The 5,903-nt window shown below is 47.2% G+C and overlaps 1 pseudogene; it reads right to left on the reverse strand.

Annotated features, from left to right (window-relative positions):
* Positions 1-23: 23 nt before the first annotated feature.
* On the reverse strand, positions 24-621 carry LOC121833728 (annotated as a pseudogene).
* Between the last annotated feature and the right edge of the window lie 5,282 nt (positions 622-5,903).

A 5,903-nucleotide genomic window follows, 5' to 3' on the forward strand; every position in this document is an offset into this window, starting at 1 on the left:
AAAAGGAATAACTCAAAAACCCTTTAAGCTTGCTGCTGGAAGTTTTGATCGTAGTTTAGCCTTTGGGGTCGCCGCACAGTTTGGGTTGATGTCCGAGCAACACATGGTCCAAGTTCACTAGCCCGATCATCCTCTGTTCTCGCTGCGGAGTTGACTGCAACTGGGGAGCTGGTCGGAGTTCGTTGAAGTAGCGACTGTGGTTGTGATGGCTGGATCTTCATGCTGCACTGTTGGGGTCAATGCAGCCGGCGCAGCTTGGAATGCTGGTCAGGGCACAGGCTGGGAATCCTTCAGGTGCTCCTCAAAGTAATCGGAACTCATCAGGTCTTCATTCGTCGGTAGCAGGTGTTCTCTGTTGCGTCGATATTCCCGGCCATCCTGCGTGACAACCAGTGAAGAACGAGGCGCCACGTTCCTTAACATTTGGCCCTTTGTGACCCACTGTCCTTTGTCCCTCAGACGAACCACGTCACCTTCCTGTAGTGGCCTCAAAAAGGCATCCTTTGATGTTATCCTGTGTGTGTTTTCTGGCTGGTTTTGGAACTGCTGCGCGAAGTCAGGAAGACGGGACCTGATGCGGCGTCCCATTAGAAGCTCGCTGGGGCACCGGCCATTCTCCAGGGGTGTGTAGACCTGTAACCAAGCAATCCCAGCCAGAAGTCTTCATTAGCTTCAGCAGTTTTCCCGCAGTATTCGTTTTACCACTTGTACCCACTCGTTTAGTTCCGGGGATCAAGACATACCCTGAGCTGTCCGTCTTTTTTAGCGCAATAACCAAAGGACTCACCCAGTCAGTTGCGTCATCCACTTTCCGGATAACGTTGGCGGCGGTTTAGCGTTGCAGCTCCCTCTCCAGTGGCTGCCGCAAAGCTTGAGGGACTCGCCGGGCTGCTTGCACCGTTGGCCTGGCTCCTTCCTTTAGCACCATATGGTATGCCCGTTTCACACGACCTAACCCCCTGGAACACCTCGGGGAATTCGGAGGTCATTGCGCTCAAGCTATCGCAGGAAACTGCCGAAACACGATTCACGAGTCCAAGGAGTTCACTGGCCTGGAGACCGAGAATGGGAGCCCGCGACTTTTTTACAATGAAGAACTCGATGAGTTCTTTTGCGCTGTTGCACTCCAAAGTCAAGGATGTTTTTCCTGCGTTTGCAATTATGCCGCCACTGTAACTGCGCAAAATTGCCGTGCTCCTTCGCAAATCCGCACTTCTGCCTGCTCGTTTCCACCACGACAGTGGCAACAAATTTGCTTGGGCTCCAGTATCAATCTTCAGCATGATATCCTTATCAGCTACCTTCGCCGGTACAAGCCACTCTGCTTGATTACTTGCAGAAGTGCGCGCTCCCACCTCCAGAATTTCAAAGTCACTCCCGGCATCCGTGGCTTGATCGTCGTTTTCGTTAGTTATCGCGTTCACTCGTTGCTTCGGACAGCAAGACGCGAAATGACCTTGGCGATAACATCTCCTGCATTCTTTTCTGTTGCTGGACAGCCTGTTCCTTTGTGAATGAAGTTACACTTCTGACAGCGGTCTCGTCTAGGTGTTGCTTCCACTGGCACCGCCGGACGTCTTTTAGTTGTCTGGTGAATACTGAGAACGGACTCTTCTAACTTGCCCCAAACTTTGTTTTGTTTTTCCGCTATTTCGTTCGCTTTACACATGTCCACTGCTCTGGTAATCGATAAGTCCTGCTCTCGCAACAGACTTTGACGTAGTTCTTGTTCGATATACCATACACTATTTGATCTCTGATCATTGAGTCTGCCAAACTGCCAAATTCGCAGGTTTTAGCCTTCAACGAAAGGTCTCTGTAGAATTGCTCAAACAGCTCACCCTCTGCCTGCTCTCGCATCCTGAATACGTAACGCGCGTGCGTTTCATTCTTCTTGGGAGAACAGTAGTTATGAAACTTTTCTACCACGGCCTCGTTGGTTTGTTCCCCCTCGACGTAGAAGGTGTCGTAGACTTCCATGGCCTGCTCCCCGGCAACATGCAGCTACAACGCGATCTTCTGTCCCTCCTTCCTTTTGGGCGGGTGGCTCCGTAGCTGTCATGAAGATTTCGAACCGTTGCTTGAAACGCCTGCTGTTCTCAGCAACGTTGCCTGAAAACTGGAGCGGCTCTGGTGGTTTCAATCCTTCCATGGCTGAGGCTTGTGATGACGTTCGAACCACTTCTGACACCATGTATCAGTCAGCGAGGCAGCCGGTTCAGCGGGTGGGAAGCAAGTCACTTTGCCTTTATTTTCGTCTACCACTCAGTGTGGCGGTGGCGCTAGTATCATGACTGTTACAGGCACGAGGCAGAACGGGATATTTACTCTAATAACGCGCGCACTGCTTGTTAGCAAAATGACGTGCGCTCGCTTTTACGCAAACATCATGGGTAACAGCCATTTATTGTTTTATTTAAGGGGGGGGGGGGGTGAGGAAATGGCAATCGGTAATACACTTATTACGTGAAAATGCTTTCTACGTAGTGACACTGACACTGATCGATAGAATTCACATTCATGGAATTCTTGGCTGATGGCATTTTGGGAACAGACAACTTCTGGCACAATCATTATTTTAAGTTCCGTACTTTGGTTGTAACGATCGGGTACGCACTCGATCATGCTCTTTGGGAAAAGCCCCCCCCCCCCCCCCCCCCCCCCCAGGTCAGTTTCTTTCCGCTAAATTAAGCGAGGAAACTGACTCGGTGCGTGGGTCACGTGGCGCCAATTTCCCCGCTAAGTTGACACTAATAAAAAATATTTTTTTACTCCCCCGAAACGATTGTTTAATGTCTTCGAAATAAATTTAAACAATCGCTCCTTAAATACTGCATTTCATGCGTTATAAGATTTTAGAGATAAAGCACGCTGCCATCTTTTTTTACTTCTTTTTTTAATTTTCCACTAAAGTTTTCACTGAACCTTGGAGCTGGGTAAGATGTGAGGAAAACAAAAGTTTCAATGTCCATCAAGCTTATTCAGAAACACAGCGTGAGAGCCCATCTCGTTTTCGTGTGGTTTTTCGTTGAACTATGACGTAGTTGGGTTGGGCGACAAAAGTAGAGTAAATAGTTTAAGTTTAACTACAATAAAGAAATAATAGCCACGAGAATAGTAGAACCATTGATACGAACCTCTTAAATTATAGCACCTTTCAGTCGACAAATAAGGTGACTTGCTATATTAGTCCAGCTCAACTATGGCAGACTCGTAGCAGCCCAACATAACGGCTGCTACGAAAAAAAAAAAAAAAAAAAAACGGTTTATAGAATAAATTGTGACACTATAAAGCAAAAAAAAAAAATCGTGGCAGGCAGAAAACAACTTTCCCGCCATGTCTGACTCTTGCCGGCTGCACTCGCCTGGTCCCCCTTGAGAGAGTCTGGAAGGTGGGCAGACACTTGACCCATCGGATGACCATGAAGAGCAGCCTGGCGTGACCTCCTGGACGGAGCCTCCCAGGGGCGCCGGCGGCGGTGGCCCGACAGCCGCTGCCGCAGGCTGGCCTCGTCCAGACCCGCGAAGGGGCTCGACATGAGCGAGAACGCCGAGCTGGCCAGCGCGCGTCGGTGCTCAACTTCGCACCGAGTCCCGAAGGGGGCGCGAACGGCCCTCCCGCGTTCATCCCCGCCCGGTCCATCCTGTATGGGTGAGTAGCGAGGGAGGACAACGCTCATTGCATGACATGCCATCCACACAAAGGTGTCATTAAGCCGTCTTGTCGGACACTGTGCGGCTTATTGCACGCTAACGGTGACGAAGTCGATATGGCCGAAAGACAACAGAAGGAAATGCGCACTAAAGAAAGTCTGCGAGTTCACTTTCGTACAGAATACGGAGACGACCAATCACGGATAGAGGAACCTCAGAAAATGACGAAGCTAAGTATACGCTTAGTTCTGAAGGAAAAATACTATGTGCGCTGGTACAATGAGCAAGTCCAACGTCACGCTCACTGTCCTTATAGCACATGGCATATTTTTGTCTAATCGTATTCTGAGCTTCGTCATTTGCTGTTCACGATAATTGGTCGTCTTTGTGTTCTATTGGGTAACTGAACTCGCATACCTTTATCAGGGAGAACAAAAATTAAGATGATTTAAATCGTGATTTAGATTGCGTCGGTTTTACTATGACGATTAAAATCAACATTTTGAAAACGCTTAAGCTTTGCCTTTAAGGGTGGAACGTGAGAGCGAAACATGTAAAATTATAAACACAGCTCTTTCCCAAGCAGTGCAAGCGTGCCTTCTGTGTTCTAGTCAGTAGCGTGTATGGATAGCAACCGAAGAGTCGTGGGTTTGCATCCGCCTAAAATTCTTCTAATTTTAAAGGAAATGAATTACTTTATAGAGTGAAAATCATTTTAGACTTTCGGCAAACTTAATTTGCATGACATGTCGTGTTCTTTAATCACTTTTATTCCACGCGTGACATCACGTTTTACGTGAGCGTTGTGGGCTCTTTGAAATTCCCGCGCGAGGTCATGCGGCTGTGACGTCATGACCCTATCGACCAATCAGAATTTTTCTGTCCACGATTTTCCCGACACGCCACCGATGCCGGATTTTCTGCAAAACGAGCTCCTTAAACGCTATTGCCTTAAAACTGTTCCGCAGAAATAATCCCCCAAAATACTCTCCATTAACTATCTCTTCTCGCTTTCTATGTACACCTGTTTTGTATTTACATAAAAAAATCATAACGCAAAAATAAAAAAAGACAATCTATGGAAAGTTGAACACGAACAGCTCCTCTGAGCAAATCAGGGCGTTAAACTTTTTCTGCGTTTCCAATTCGTTCGTCATTTACGTAATATTCTACTGCAAGCAAATTAAACGCGAAAAAAAAAAAAACAAGAAAACTAATGTAGCTTCTGATCTCGGCGGTGGTTTTCCAGACGAGCGATCTGCTCTACTTTCGCAAGGGAATCTGAAGCGCTCGACGCAGTTTAACTTTAGGCGATAGCGGCCTCGCGGCGGTTGCGGAACTATTCGCGCTGCTGCGCACATCACCGCTCGTTCTGTTCCAGCTCTTCTTCCCCCCGAAGAAATGTTGCCGCCATCTATGAGCGACGGAAGCAGCCAGTTGTCTGGTTGCCGAGGCTGGAAAGGTTGCCGCGATCTATGAGCGATGGCGGCAAGCAGACAACCAGCAAACACAACACTCTGGACAGCTACCGCCATCTATGAGCGATGGCGGCAACCAGAGTGGTGTGTCGACATTTGTTTGGTACCGGACACGATCCTCGGGAAACTAGCCCTTAACAGCTCCGCTACAATAAGCTGCTTTCGTTCTATTATGATGTTAATTAAACAGTGTTTTAAAAAATTTAAATGTAGAGTAACCCTTTTTCTTTTTTTTTCGTATAATTTTCTATGATCGAACGGTTGATCAATAAATATGCCATGTTTTGAAACACATATAGAAATAAAGAATGACTTTATTTTAATTACAGTTATTTACATCAAATTAATCTGTTAAAATGAAGACAATTAAATAAATTTATTAAAAGATTTTTTTTTCACTTTGCTTTATTTAGAGTGAATTACACTTTGCTCACGCGCCAGATTACAGCCGCCATGGCTGACCTTCTTTTGTCACGAGTCTTCACAAAGGCCAGTGCTGGAGAGAATGACACAGCAGAATCTAAAATGGCAATAGCAATGTCCTGCTGTGGTAATGATGGAACTAAGTGATAAAAACAAGAGGAAACAGAAACTGAAGGTCGGCTATGGCGGCGCCCATGCACAGCTGCTGCAAAGCGTCTATAGTTTTATGTGCACATAGTCGCTGACAGCAGAAGAAACGCAGGGCGTGTTGAGATGCTCGGCCTCTAGCACGTGCTCGTTGCCTACCGTCGTGACCTTGAGCGCGTGTGCCGAGGTGTTATCGAAGGT

This window comes from Ixodes scapularis, unplaced genomic scaffold (genome assembly GCF_016920785.2).
Source record: "Ixodes scapularis isolate PalLabHiFi unplaced genomic scaffold, ASM1692078v2 PGA_scaffold9__187_contigs__length_104089568, whole genome shotgun sequence".
Classification (NCBI taxonomy): Eukaryota; Metazoa; Arthropoda; class Arachnida; order Ixodida; family Ixodidae; genus Ixodes; species Ixodes scapularis.